The sequence below is a fragment of the Myotis yumanensis genome, unplaced genomic scaffold, assembly GCF_028538775.1.
Source record: "Myotis yumanensis isolate MYYU_CA2020_CCGP unplaced genomic scaffold, mMyoYum1.0.hap1 SCAF_27, whole genome shotgun sequence".
NCBI classification, from domain to species: Eukaryota; Metazoa; Chordata; class Mammalia; order Chiroptera; family Vespertilionidae; genus Myotis; species Myotis yumanensis.
In genome coordinates, this window is record NW_027223778.1 from 1,099,030 (window position 1) to 1,114,838 (window position 15,809).

Below are 15,809 nucleotides of genomic sequence, written 5' to 3' on the forward strand. Positions count from 1 at the left end.
AGAGCACGACCCTGCTCAGGCAAGGTCATCCGGGCATATCAAGGGCTCTCACGGGAAAATCTTGGTGGGACATCATTCTATGTCTCTGCTAAGTGGGGCCAGGAGACAGAGTACTAGACACTTTTTTTTTTGGTTCGTTACACACCCTGTTTTTCTTTTAGACGTCATGGAGCAGGGGGCCTCCAGTCCCGATTTACAAACCAAGGAATCGGTTGGGTTATCCCTTGTGGACGTCAAGGCCGTCAACTGCTGTGGAGACCAACGTGCTCCCAGGAAGCAGAAATCATGTCCAGTTAGGGGAGAAGCCACCCTGACACGGGAAGAGGCAGTTCAGATGGCGAGCTGAATCTAGCAAGGAGATCTCACAGTGTGGTTTCCTTTGGCCTTCCATCACGCAGGCAGGTCCTCGTCTCTCACATGGATTCTAATCAAAGCCCCCTCGGGAACAGCACACTCCCGAGTCCTCTTGAGGGCAGGGCCACGGCTGTGTGGCCACCTATGTCTGCCAGGCCCTAGGACAGGCACGTGGTGCGGGCAGCTGCTCGGTCAAAGGACTAATCAGTGATTGCGGCTCCCCGATGGCCCCGCCGGCCCCACCCCCACCCCACCCCACCCCACCCCACCCCACCCCACCCCGCCCCTACGCACCGGCGCGCGAAAAAGCAGGCACGCACGCACGCATGCATGCACGCACGCACGCACACACCTGCACAAGGGGCGGGGCCTGAGGGCAGCGCTGCCTCGAGCCCCATTGGTTGGGACAGCTGGGTGGCGAGTGGCTCCCAGGTATTTAAGGCGGCACTCGCAGGGCTGTTTGCCAGAGCTTCAAGCGCAGAGGGCCCAGGAGCACCCAGGATGCAAGACCCCGGGTTTCCCACCGGCTCCCGGTTGTCCCCAAGCCCCCCGAGGAAGAGGACGCGGCTGTGGCGCCAGCGGCGGCCTCGCACGGTGTTCAGCGCACAACAGCTGCGGGTCCTGGAGGAATTCTTTGAGGGGAAAGCCTACGGGACCTATGAGGAACGCGAGACCCTGGCGGCCAGGCTGAACCTGCAGGACTCCCAAGTGAGGGTGTGGCTCAAGAACCGCAGGGCCAAAGAGCAAAGGTTGCAGCGACTGCGCAAGCAGCAAGGCCAGGGAGCCCAGGCTGCTCCCCAGCAACTGGCAGTCTGCGCCCCTCAGCCCGCGCCTGTGCCCTCGCCTGCAGGCCCTGCGTCCCAGGAGGGCCCTCTGCTCCCTGCCAGCCCTGTGCTGCCCACCATTCCTGTGCGCCCTGAGGAGCCAGTGTTCCCCGCTGGCCCTGTGTTCCCAGCCGGCACCATGCTCCCCGCAGGCCCTGGGCTCCCCGCTGGCCCTGTGTTCCCGGCCGGTCCTGTGCTCCCGGCGGGTCCTGTGTTCCCAGCTGGCCCTGTGCTCCCTGCAGGCCCTGGGCTCCCCGCCGGCCCTGTGTTCCCGGCCGGTCCTGTGCTCCCGGCGGGTCCTGTGTTCCCAGCCGGCCCTGTGCTCCCCGCAGGCCCTGGGCTCCCCGCTGGCCCTGTGTTCCCAGCTGGTTCTGTGCTCCCGGCGGGTCCTTTGCTCCCGGCCGGCTTTGTGCTCCTCGCTGGCCCTGTGCTCCCCACCAGCCCTGCACTCCCTGCCACCTCCGTACACCAAGGTGGCCTTGGTTTCGGCAGCCTACCTCCGCACAGGCCCTTGCATGTCTCCCCAGCAGCAGATCCCAGCGCCTCCAGCTACAGCCAGGCCTGCTCCGACCCTGCGCAAGGCGTCCAGGGCACGGGCCCCCCTGCACCTGCTCCCGCTCCTGCTCTGGCTCCATCCGAGGCCACAGTCTCGCCTCAAGGCCCCGATGAAGCCGGGCATTTCTCGCCAGAACCTGAGGCCACAGACCTGCTCTCACCCTATTGCTCCGCAGAGGAGCCCTTGTTCTCCCCCAGGCCCTGGTACGCCTTGGTGGCTGACAGCATACGACTCTGTGACTGACCTGGACCTCTTCCAGTTCCTGGATCTCCGCGGGAGTGTGTCCCCGCCAAGTCCTGCAGATGCCGCGGGACCAGAGGGGACCAGGGCGTGCGCCCACGCGGCTGCGAGGAGCGCAGGTCAGTGCGTCTCCGCCGCCAGTTGCTCCCTGCAGAGCTGGAGAACCTCTGAGCATCCACCCTGGGGAGTTGGCCTGGGCTCTGCACCCCGCCCCCCTGCCGCCAACACGCTGTGGTGGCCACTGCGCATGCGCGTGGCGGCGGGCCTGGGCTGCTGCGTCCGTCCGCGCGGTCCAGGCTGAGCCCATTAGGGCGCACGTGACCTCGCTGCCGGTTCACAGCGCTGGCTGGCAGCGCAATAGCTGCTGCTGGTTGCGGGACTCCCTGGAGAGCTGCTGCCCACAACCTTCCCAAGGACCCAGCCCAGCCTCCAAGCTCCTCCTGGCAGCGGGCTCTGGCGCCCGTGGGACTGGGCCAACTTTCGGAGTGTGCGCATCCGCGACTCCCGGCTTCCTGCTGCTTTTCCCATCGCATTCCCTGGACTCGGAGGATTCACCCCCTTCTCGCGGCGGCATCATTGAACACCTGGAAGACGCATCACGTCTTGTTGGGGGCTGGGGGGCATTTTAATTATTTATTTTATTTTATTTTATTTTATTTTATTTTATTTTATTTCATTTCATTTTATTTTATTTTATTTTATTTTATTTTATGTATTATGCTGTACGAAATGATTCATTAAATTCCGCTGCATATTCTTTTTATCACATACTAATAAAATTCTGCACAATATGTCGTGCTTGGGATTGGGTTTCATTTCTGATCATGTCAGATCATGTTTGGCATCATGGTTGTGCCACAAAGCTCAGGTCCCTGAGAGGAGAGTGGAGTCTGATGTTCCTTGAAATGACTGTAGTTTGGGCTCCACCTCTAGGTCCCTGCCTAATCCCAATCTCACAGTCAAGATCATCCCCACCCTCAGGGGCACTAAAAGCCCGTAGGAATTCATCCTCCAAAGGTGCCCCTCCCTTGTGGACCTTCCGCAACCTCACTGACCCTTTCAGAAATTCTCATTCCATGCCCACCCCAACCACATCCAAGGAGCCCTACCTGACCTGGACGACTTCTGAACATGTCCTGAACCCTACCCCTGCCCTCACCATGCCGTGAATATGCGAGCTCTCCACAGCTTCTAGAAGAAGGGTGCCAAGGGCTGAAAGAAGTGATGAATTTACTCATAGATCAGCCGCGTCTCCACATTCCTCAGTTACAGTAAGAAAGAAACCAGATATCAGCCAACAGTGTGGAAAGTCACCTGGACTAGAGGAATGCCCCGGTAGACACAATGACATGCACATCGCAGTGTGACCCTGGAATTCCCTTCAGGATTGTTTTCCATCTCAGAGGGCAGAACATGACGCACCCTAGAGAGAAACCATGTGAATGTCATGGAAGAAGGAAAGGCTTTCTGCAATGGCCTGGGCTTAGAAACCACAATGCCATGCACCACCAAAGGAAGCCTTATGAGTGCAGTGAGTGTGGGAAAGCCTACAGTAAGACTTCTTTCCTTCGACAGCATAAGGCCATCCACACAGGAGAGTAACCACATGAATGTCCCCTCTGTGACAAAGCTCTCAATCAAAGATCTTACCCCAGAAAAGCTGGATTGAGTCCATCCTGGCAAGCAATGCTATGAATGCCACTAGTCAAAGCTCTGGCCTGGACCAGCACCAGAGAATGCACACGGGGCACAAACCACATGTATGTCCCCCGTGTGGGAAGGCTTTCCATCAAAAGTCTGAGCTGACGACAGGTTCCCACATAACACACAGCAGAGAGAATCCACGCGAATGCGGTCAGTGTGGGACCGCCTTCAGTCAACATGCGAATCTCATCAGATACCAGAGTTCCTACAAGGGAGAAGAGCCCTAGGCATGTCGGCTATGTGGAAAATCCTCCAGTCATGGTCCTTCCCTTAGAAAACATGACGGAACTCAACGAAGGAGAGGGAATCGTGAAAGACTGAGACTGCTTTACACATTATTCGCTCAAGTGAAATGATGCAGGGTAAAACCGGGTAAAACCAGGTGAAACCTTTTATTCATCAAACAACACTGGTCACGTACGGAATCATTCACGGTGTAAAAACCACTGTGTCTGAAAGGGAGGCATTCGCCAATCACTTCTTACACAACCTAAAATATCCCACACCAAGGATACAGCAATCCCAAATGGAAACACACATACTTAGTTGTTTTTATATTAGAAAATATGAGGGCATGTGTGCTGTTTGTGTGTGTGTGTGTGTGTGTGTGTGTGTGTGTGTGTGTGTGTTTGTGCATCTGCCTGTGTGAACACTTGTAAAGAGCCCTTCAACACACAGCTCAGCAAGTAATGAGATGTCTGTGGAAAAGAAAGTTGTTTATAGAACTGTGACATCCATTGCGGGAAGCTAGGGTGATCTGGCAACTTTGAATGTAGAATTTTGTAAGAAATTCATCTTTCAGAACAGCAATGCTTGCAGATACTTGAACAACAAAATGTGTTGCGAAAGAAGCAAAGTGTTGGTGTGTTAGTTCTCCTTATGCGGTTTTGAACACATACATTCAGGTTCACACAGCCCTTTCCCCAATGGCTGCTTGGAAAGATGGCAGCTCCCTCTGTCTATGTTTTCTTCAACACAATCCAGTGATGACGCAGCCAAGATCTTCTACCTCAGGTGCTAGATGCCACTGCAGAGCACGACCCTGCTCAGGCAAGGTCATCCGGGCATATCAAGGGCTCTCACGGGAAAATCTTGGTGGGACATCATTCTATGTCTCTGCTAAGTGGGGCCAGGAGACAGAGTACTAGACACTTTTTTTTTTGGTTCGTTACACACCCTGTTTTTCTTTTAGACGTCATGGAGCAGGGGGCCTCCAGTCCCGATTTACAAACCAAGGAATCGGTTGGGTTATCCCTTGTGGACGTCAAGGCCGTCAACTGCTGTGGAGACCAACGTGCTCCCAGGAAGCAGAAATCATGTCCAGTTAGGGGAGAAGCCACCCTGACACGGGAAGAGGCAGTTCAGATGGCGAGCTGAATCTAGCAAGGAGATCTCACAGTGTGGTTTCCTTTGGCCTTCCATCACGCAGGCAGGTCCTCGTCTCTCACATGGATTCTAATCAAAGCCCCCTCGGGAACAGCACACTCCCGAGTCCTCTTGAGGGCAGGGCCACGGCTGTGTGGCCACCTATGTCTGCCAGGCCCTAGGACAGGCACGTGGTGCGGGCAGCTGCTCGGTCAAAGGACTAATCAGTGATTGCGGCTCCCCGATGGCCCCGCCGGCCCCACCCCCACCCCACCCCACCCCACCCCACCCCACCCCACCCCACCCCGCCCCTACGCACCGGCGCGCGAAAAAGCAGGCACGCACGCACGCATGCATGCACGCACGCACGCACACACCTGCACAAGGGGCGGGGCCTGAGGGCAGCGCTGCCTCGAGCCCCATTGGTTGGGACAGCTGGGTGGCGAGTGGCTCCCAGGTATTTAAGGCGGCACTCGCAGGGCTGTTTGCCAGAGCTTCAAGCGCAGAGGGCCCAGGAGCACCCAGGATGCAAGACCCCGGGTTTCCCACCGGCTCCCGGTTGTCCCCAAGCCCCCCGAGGAAGAGGACGCGGCTGTGGCGCCAGCGGCGGCCTCGCACGGTGTTCAGCGCACAACAGCTGCGGGTCCTGGAGGAATTCTTTGAGGGGAAAGCCTACGGGACCTATGAGGAACGCGAGACCCTGGCGGCCAGGCTGAACCTGCAGGACTCCCAAGTGAGGGTGTGGCTCAAGAACCGCAGGGCCAAAGAGCAAAGGTTGCAGCGACTGCGCAAGCAGCAAGGCCAGGGAGCCCAGGCTGCTCCCCAGCAACTGGCAGTCTGCGCCCCTCAGCCCGCGCCTGTGCCCTCGCCTGCAGGCCCTGCGTCCCAGGAGGGCCCTCTGCTCCCTGCCAGCCCTGTGCTGCCCACCATTCCTGTGCGCCCTGAGGAGCCAGTGTTCCCCGCTGGCCCTGTGTTCCCAGCCGGCACCATGCTCCCCGCAGGCCCTGGGCTCCCCGCTGGCCCTGTGTTCCCGGCCGGTCCTGTGCTCCCGGCGGGTCCTGTGTTCCCAGCTGGCCCTGTGCTCCCTGCAGGCCCTGGGCTCCCCGCCGGCCCTGTGTTCCCGGCCGGTCCTGTGCTCCCGGCGGGTCCTGTGTTCCCAGCCGGCCCTGTGCTCCCCGCAGGCCCTGGGCTCCCCGCTGGCCCTGTGTTCCCAGCTGGTTCTGTGCTCCCGGCGGGTCCTTTGCTCCCGGCCGGCTTTGTGCTCCTCGCTGGCCCTGTGCTCCCCACCAGCCCTGCACTCCCTGCCACCTCCGTACACCAAGGTGGCCTTGGTTTCGGCAGCCTACCTCCGCACAGGCCCTTGCATGTCTCCCCAGCAGCAGATCCCAGCGCCTCCAGCTACAGCCAGGCCTGCTCCGACCCTGCGCAAGGCGTCCAGGGCACGGGCCCCCCTGCACCTGCTCCCGCTCCTGCTCTGGCTCCATCCGAGGCCACAGTCTCGCCTCAAGGCCCCGATGAAGCCGGGCATTTCTCGCCAGAACCTGAGGCCACAGACCTGCTCTCACCCTATTGCTCCGCAGAGGAGCCCTTGTTCTCCCCCAGGCCCTGGTACGCCTTGGTGGCTGACAGCATACGACTCTGTGACTGACCTGGACCTCTTCCAGTTCCTGGATCTCCGCGGGAGTGTGTCCCCGCCAAGTCCTGCAGATGCCGCGGGACCAGAGGGGACCAGGGCGTGCGCCCACGCGGCTGCGAGGAGCGCAGGTCAGTGCGTCTCCGCCGCCAGTTGCTCCCTGCAGAGCTGGAGAACCTCTGAGCATCCACCCTGGGGAGTTGGCCTGGGCTCTGCACCCCGCCCCCCTGCCGCCAACACGCTGTGGTGGCCACTGCGCATGCGCGTGGCGGCGGGCCTGGGCTGCTGCGTCCGTCCGCGCGGTCCAGGCTGAGCCCATTAGGGCGCACGTGACCTCGCTGCCGGTTCACAGCGCTGGCTGGCAGCGCAATAGCTGCTGCTGGTTGCGGGACTCCCTGGAGAGCTGCTGCCCACAACCTTCCCAAGGACCCAGCCCAGCCTCCAAGCTCCTCCTGGCAGCGGGCTCTGGCGCCCGTGGGACTGGGCCAACTTTCGGAGTGTGCGTATCCGCGACTCCCGGCTTCCTGCTGCTTTTCCCATCGCATTCCCTGGACTCGGAGGATTCACCCCCTTCTCGCGGCGGCATCATTGAACACCTGGAAGACGCATCACGTCTTGTTGGGGGCTGGGGGGCATTTTAATTATTTTTTTTATTTTATTTTATTTTATTTTATTTCATTTCATTTTATTTTATTTTATTTTATTTTATTTTATTTTATGTATTATGCTGTACGAAATGATTCATTAAATTCCGCTGCATATTCTTTTTATCACATACTAATAAAATTCTGCACAATATGTCGTGCTTGGGATTGGGTTTCATTTCTGATCATGTCAGATCATGTTTGGCATCATGGTTGTGCCACAAAGCTCAGGTCCCTGAGAGGAGAGTGGAGTCTGATGTTCCTTGAAATGACTGTAGTTTGGGCTCCACCTCTAGGTCCCTGCCTAATCCCAATCTCACAGTCAAGATCATCCCCACCCTCAGGGGCACTAAAAGCCCGTAGGAATTCATCCTCCAAAGGTGCCCCTCCCTTGTGGACCTTCCGCAACCTCACTGACCCTTTCAGAAATTCTCATTCCATGCCCACCCCAACCACATCCAAGGAGCCCTACCTGACCTGGACGACTTCTGAACATGTCCTGAACCCTACCCCTGCCCTCACCATGCCGTGAATATGCGAGCTCTCCACAGCTTCTAGAAGAAGGGTGCCAAGGGCTGATAGAAGTGATGAATTTACTCATAGATCAGCCGCGTCTCCACATTCCTCAGTTACAGTAAGAAAGAAACCAGATATCAGCCAACAGTGTGGAAAGTCACCTGGACTAGAGGAATGCCCCGGTAGACACAATGACATGCACATCGCAGTGTGACCCTGGAATTCCCTTCAGGATTGTTTTCCATCTCAGAGGGCAGAACATGACGCACCCTAGAGAGAAACCATGTGAATGTCATGGAAGAAGGAAAGGCTTTCTGCAATGGCCTGGGCTTAGAAACCACAATGCCATGCACCACCAAAGGAAGCCTTATGAGTGCAGTGAGTGTGGGAAAGCCTACAGTAGGACTTCTTTCCTTCGACAGCATAAGGCCATCCACACAGGAGAGTAACCACATGAATGTCCCCTCTGTGACAAAGCTCTCAATCAAAGATCTTACCCCAGAAAAGCTGGATTGAGTCCATCCTGGCAAGCAATGCTATGAATGCCACTAGTCAAAGCTCTGGCCTGGACCAGCACCAGAGAATGCACACGGGGCACAAACCACATGTATGTCCCCCGTGTGGGAAGGCTTTCCATCAAAAGTCTGAGCTGACGACAGGTTCCCACATAACACACAGCAGAGAGAATCCACGCGAATGCGGTCAGTGTGGGACCGCCTTCAGTCAACATGCGAATCTCATCAGATACCAGAGTTCCTACAAGGGAGAAGAGCCCTAGGCATGTCGGCTATGTGGAAAATCCTCCAGTCATGGTCCTTCCCTTAGAAAACATGACGGAACTCAACGAAGGAGAGGGAATCGTGAAAGACTGAGACTGCTTTACACATTATTCGCTCAAGTGAAATGATGCAGGGTAAAACCGGGTAAAACCAGGTGAAACCTTTTATTCATCAAACAACACTGGTCACGTACGGAATCATTCACGGTGTAAAAACCACTGTGTCTGAAAGGGAGGCATTCGCCAATCACTTCTTACACAACCTAAAATATCCCACACCAAGGATACAGCAATCCCAAATGGAAACACACATACTTAGTTGTTTTTATATTAGAAAATATGAGGGCATGTGTGCTGTTTGTGTGTGTGTGTGTGTGTGTGTGTGTGTGTGTTTGTGCATCTGCCTGTGTGAACACTTGTAAAGAGCCCTTCAACACACAGCTCAGCAAGTAATGAGATGTCTGTGGAAAAGAAAGTTGTTTATAGAACTGTGACATCCATTGCGGGAAGCTAGGGTGATCTGGCAACTTTGAATGTAGAATTTTGTAAGAAATTCATCTTCAGAACAGCAATGCTTGCAGATACTTGAACAACAAAATGTGTTGCGAAAGAAGCAAAGTGTTGGTGTGTTAGTTCTCCTTATGCGGTTTTGAACACATACATTCAGGTTCACACAGCCCTTTCCCCAATGGCTGCTTGGAAAGATGGCAGCTCCCTCTGTCTATGTTTTCTTCAACACAATCCAGTGATGACGCAGCCAAGATCTTCTACCTCAGGTGCTAGATGCCACTGCAGAGCACGACCCTGCTCAGGCAAGGTCATCCGGGCATATCAAGGGCTCTCACGGGAAAATCTTGGTGGGACATCATTCTATGTCTCTGCTAAGTGGGGCCAGGAGACAGAGTACTAGACACTTTTTTTTTGGTTCGTTACACACCCTGTTTTTCTTTTAGACGTCATGGAGCAGGGGGCCTCCAGTCCCGATTTACAAACCAAGGAATCGGTTGGGTTATCCCTTGTGGACGTCAAGGCCGTCAACTGCTGTGGAGACCAACGTGCTCCCAGGAAGCAGAAATCATGTCCAGTTAGGGGAGAAGCCACCCTGACACGGGAAGAGGCAGTTCAGATGGCGAGCTGAATCTAGCAAGGAGATCTCACAGTGTGGTTTCCTTTGGCCTTCCATCACGCAGGCAGGTCCTCGTCTCTCACATGGATTCTAATCAAAGCCCCCTCGGGAACAGCACACTCCCGAGTCCTCTTGAGGGCAGGGCCACGGCTGTGTGGCCACCTATGTCTGCCAGGCCCTAGGACAGGCACGTGGTGCGGGCAGCTGCTCGGTCAAAGGACTAATCAGTGATTGCGGCTCCCCGATGGCCCCGCCGGCCCCACCCCCACCCCACCCCACCCCACCCCACCCCACCCCACCCCGCCCCTACGCACCGGCGCGCGAAAAAGCAGGCACGCACGCACGCATGCATGCACGCACGCACGCACACACCTGCACAAGGGGCGGGGCCTGAGGGCAGCGCTGCCTCGAGCCCCATTGGTTGGGACAGCTGGGTGGCGAGTGGCTCCCAGGTATTTAAGGCGGCACTCGCAGGGCTGTTTGCCAGAGCTTCAAGCGCAGAGGGCCCAGGAGCACCCAGGATGCAAGACCCCGGGTTTCCCACCGGCTCCCGGTTGTCCCCAAGCCCCCCGAGGAAGAGGACGCGGCTGTGGCGCCAGCGGCGGCCTCGCACGGTGTTCAGCGCACAACAGCTGCGGGTCCTGGAGGAATTCTTTGAGGGGAAAGCCTACGGGACCTATGAGGAACGCGAGACCCTGGCGGCCAGGCTGAACCTGCAGGACTCCCAAGTGAGGGTGTGGCTCAAGAACCGCAGGGCCAAAGAGCAAAGGTTGCAGCGACTGCGCAAGCAGCAAGGCCAGGGAGCCCAGGCTGCTCCCCAGCAACTGGCAGTCTGCGCCCCTCAGCCCGCGCCTGTGCCCTCGCCTGCAGGCCCTGCGTCCCAGGAGGGCCCTCTGCTCCCTGCCAGCCCTGTGCTGCCCACCATTCCTGTGCGCCCTGAGGAGCCAGTGTTCCCCGCTGGCCCTGTGTTCCCAGCCGGCACCATGCTCCCCGCAGGCCCTGGGCTCCCCGCTGGCCCTGTGTTCCCGGCCGGTCCTGTGCTCCCGGCGGGTCCTGTGTTCCCAGCTGGCCCTGTGCTCCCTGCAGGCCCTGGGCTCCCCGCCGGCCCTGTGTTCCCGGCCGGTCCTGTGCTCCCGGCGGGTCCTGTGTTCCCAGCCGGCCCTGTGCTCCCCGCAGGCCCTGGGCTCCCCGCTGGCCCTGTGTTCCCAGCTGGTTCTGTGCTCCCGGCGGGTCCTTTGCTCCCGGCCGGCTTTGTGCTCCTCGCTGGCCCTGTGCTCCCCACCAGCCCTGCACTCCCTGCCACCTCCGTACACCAAGGTGGCCTTGGTTTCGGCAGCCTACCTCCGCACAGGCCCTTGCATGTCTCCCCAGCAGCAGATCCCAGCGCCTCCAGCTACAGCCAGGCCTGCTCCGACCCTGCGCAAGGCGTCCAGGGCACGGGCCCCCCTGCACCTGCTCCCGCTCCTGCTCTGGCTCCATCCGAGGCCACAGTCTCGCCTCAAGGCCCCGATGAAGCCGGGCATTTCTCGCCAGAACCTGAGGCCACAGACCTGCTCTCACCCTATTGCTCCGCAGAGGAGCCCTTGTTCTCCCCCAGGCCCTGGTACGCCTTGGTGGCTGACAGCATACGACTCTGTGACTGACCTGGACCTCTTCCAGTTCCTGGATCTCCGCGGGAGTGTGTCCCCGCCAAGTCCTGCAGATGCCGCGGGACCAGAGGGGACCAGGGCGTGCGCCCACGCGGCTGCGAGGAGCGCAGGTCAGTGCGTCTCCGCCGCCAGTTGCTCCCTGCAGAGCTGGAGAACCTCTGAGCATCCACCCTGGGGAGTTGGCCTGGGCTCTGCACCCCGCCCCCCTGCCGCCAACACGCTGTGGTGGCCACTGCGCATGCGCGTGGCGGCGGGCCTGGGCTGCTGCGTCCGTCCGCGCGGTCCAGGCTGAGCCCATTAGGGCGCACGTGACCTCGCTGCCGGTTCACAGCGCTGGCTGGCAGCGCAATAGCTGCTGCTGGTTGCGGGACTCCCTGGAGAGCTGCTGCCCACAACCTTCCCAAGGACCCAGCCCAGCCTCCAAGCTCCTCCTGGCAGCGGGCTCTGGCGCCCGTGGGACTGGGCCAACTTTCGGAGTGTGCGCATCCGCGACTCCCGGCTTCCTGCTGCTTTTCCCATCGCATTCCCTGGACTCGGAGGATTCACCCCCTTCTCGCGGCGGCATCATTGAACACCTGGAAGACGCATCACGTCTTGTTGGGGGCTGGGGGGCATTTTAATTATTTATTTTATTTTATTTTATTTTATTTTATTTTATTTTATTTCATTTCATTTTATTTTATTTTATTTTATTTTATTTTATTTTATGTATTATGCTGTACGAAATGATTCATTAAATTCCGCTGCATATTCTTTTTATCACATACTAATAAAATTCTGCACAATATGTCGTGCTTGGGATTGGGTTTCATTTCTGATCATGTCAGATCATGTTTGGCATCATGGTTGTGCCACAAAGCTCAGGTCCCTGAGAGGAGAGTGGAGTCTGATGTTCCTTGAAATGACTGTAGTTTGGGCTCCACCTCTAGGTCCCTGCCTAATCCCAATCTCACAGTCAAGATCATCCCCACCCTCAGGGGCACTAAAAGCCCGTAGGAATTCATCCTCCAAAGGTGCCCCTCCCTTGTGGACCTTCCGCAACCTCACTGACCCTTTCAGAAATTCTCATTCCATGCCCACCCCAACCACATCCAAGGAGCCCTACCTGACCTGGACGACTTCTGAACATGTCCTGAACCCTACCCCTGCCCTCACCATGCCGTGAATATGCGAGCTCTCCACAGCTTCTAGAAGAAGGGTGCCAAGGGCTGATAGAAGTGATGAATTTACTCATAGATCAGCCGCGTCTCCACATTCCTCAGTTACAGTAAGAAAGAAACCAGATATCAGCCAACAGTGTGGAAAGTCACCTGGACTAGAGGAATGCCCCGGTAGACACAATGACATGCACATCGCAGTGTGACCCTGGAATTCCCTTCAGGATTGTTTTCCATCTCAGAGGGCAGAACATGACGCACCCTAGAGAGAAACCATGTGAATGTCATGGAAGAAGGAAAGGCTTTCTGCAATGGCCTGGGCTTAGAAACCACAATGCCATGCACCACCAAAGGAAGCCTTATGAGTGCAGTGAGTGTGGGAAAGCCTACAGTAGGACTTCTTTCCTTCGACAGCATAAGGCCATCCACACAGGAGAGTAACCACATGAATGTCCCCTCTGTGACAAAGCTCTCAATCAAAGATCTTACCCCAGAAAAGCTGGATTGAGTCCATCCTGGCAAGCAATGCTATGAATGCCACTAGTCAAAGCTCTGGCCTGGACCAGCACCAGAGAATGCACACGGGGCACAAACCACATGTATGTCCCCCGTGTGGGAAGGCTTTCCATCAAAAGTCTGAGCTGACGACAGGTTCCCACATAACACACAGCAGAGAGAATCCACGCGAATGCGGTCAGTGTGGGACCGCCTTCAGTCAACATGCGAATCTCATCAGATACCAGAGTTCCTACAAGGGAGAAGAGCCCTAGGCATGTCGGCTATGTGGAAAATCCTCCAGTCATGGTCCTTCCCTTAGAAAACATGACGGAACTCAACGAAGGAGAGGGAATCGTGAAAGACTGAGACTGCTTTACACATTATTCGCTCAAGTGAAATGATGCAGGGTAAAACCGGGTAAAACCAGGTGAAACCTTTTATTCATCAAACAACACTGGTCACGTACGGAATCATTCACGGTGTAAAAACCACTGTGTCTGAAAGGGAGGCATTCGCCAATCACTTCTTACACAACCTAAAATATCCCACACCAAGGATACAGCAATCCCAAATGGAAACACACATACTTAGTTGTTTTTATATTAGAAAATATGAGGGCATGTGTGCTGTTTGTGTGTGTGTGTGTGTGTGTGTGTGTGTGTTTGTGCATCTGCCTGTGTGAACACTTGTAAAGAGCCCTTCAACACACAGCTCAGCAAGTAATGAGATGTCTGTGGAAAAGAAAGTTGTTTATAGAACTGTGACATCCATTGCGGGAAGCTAGGGTGATCTGGCAACTTTGAATGTAGAATTTTGTAAGAAATTCATCTTCAGAACAGCAATGCTTGCAGATACTTGAACAACAAAATGTGTTGCGAAAGAAGCAAAGTGTTGGTGTGTTAGTTCTCCTTATGCGGTTTTGAACACATACATTCAGGTTCACACAGCCCTTTCCCCAATGGCTGCTTGGAAAGATGGCAGCTCCCTCTGTCTATGTTTTCTTCAACACAATCCAGTGATGACGCAGCCAAGATCTTCTACCTCAGGTGCTAGATGCCACTGCAGAGCACGACCCTGCTCAGGCAAGGTCATCCGGGCATATCAAGGGCTCTCACGGGAAAATCTTGGTGGGACATCATTCTATGTCTCTGCTAAGTGGGGCCAGGAGACAGAGTACTAGACACTTTTTTTTTGGTTCGTTACACACCCTGTTTTTCTTTTAGACGTCATGGAGCAGGGGGCCTCCAGTCCCGATTTACAAACCAAGGAATCGGTTGGGTTATCCCTTGTGGACGTCAAGGCCGTCAACTGCTGTGGAGACCAACGTGCTCCCAGGAAGCAGAAATCATGTCCAGTTAGGGGAGAAGCCACCCTGACACGGGAAGAGGCAGTTCAGATGGCGAGCTGAATCTAGCAAGGAGATCTCACAGTGTGGTTTCCTTTGGCCTTCCATCACGCAGGCAGGTCCTCGTCTCTCACATGGATTCTAATCAAAGCCCCCTCGGGAACAGCACACTCCCGAGTCCTCTTGAGGGCAGGGCCACGGCTGTGTGGCCACCTATGTCTGCCAGGCCCTAGGACAGGCACGTGGTCCGGGCAGCTGCTCGGTCAAAGGACTAATCAGTGATTGCGGCTCCCCGATGGCCCCGCCGGCCCCACCCCCACCCCACCCCACCCCACCCCACCCCACCCCACCCCGCCCCTACGCACCGGCGCGCGAAAAAGCAGGCACGCACGCACGCATGCATGCACGCACGCACGCACACACCTGCACAAGGGGCGGGGCCTGAGGGCAGCGCTGCCTCGAGCCCCATTGGTTGGGACAGCTGGGTGGCGAGTGGCTCCCAGGTATTTAAGGCGGCACTCGCAGGGCTGTTTGCCAGAGCTTCAAGCGCAGAGGGCCCAGGAGCACCCAGGATGCAAGACCCCGGGTTTCCCACCGGCTCCCGGTTGTCCCCAAGCCCCCCGAGGAAGAGGACGCGGCTGTGGCGCCAGCGGCGGCCTCGCACGGTGTTCAGCGCACAACAGCTGCGGGTCCTGGAGGAATTCTTTGAGGGGAAAGCCTACGGGACCTATGAGGAACGCGAGACCCTGGCGGCCAGGCTGAACCTGCAGGACTCCCAAGTGAGGGTGTGGCTCAAGAACCGCAGGGCCAAAGAGCAAAGGTTGCAGCGACTGCGCAAGCAGCAAGGCCAGGGAGCCCAGGCTGCTCCCCAGCAACTGGCAGTCTGCGCCCCTCAGCCCGCGCCTGTGCCCTCGCCTGCAGGCCCTGCGTCCCAGGAGGGCCCTCTGCTCCCTGCCAGCCCTGTGCTGCCCACCATTCCTGTGCGCCCTGAGGAGCCAGTGTTCCCCGCTGGCCCTGTGTTCCCAGCCGGCACCATGCTCCCCGCAGGCCCTGGGCTCCCCGCTGGCCCTGTGTTCCCGGCCGGTCCTGTGCTCCCGGCGGGTCCTGTGTTCCCAGCTGGCCCTGTGCTCCCTGCAGGCCCTGGGCTCCCCGCCGGCCCTGTGTTCCCGGCCGGTCCTGTGCTCCCGGCGGGTCCTGTGTTCCCAGCCGGCCCTGTGCTCCCCGCAGGCCCTGGGCTCCCCGCTGGCCCTGTGTTCCCAGCTGGTTCTGTGCTCCCGGCGGGTCCTTTGCTCCCGGCCGGCTTTGTGCTCCTCGCTGGCCCTGTGCTCCCCACCAGCCCTGCACTCCCTGCCACCTCCGTACACCAAGGTGGCCTTGGTTTCGGCAGCCTACCTCCGCACAGGCCCTTGCATGTCTCCCC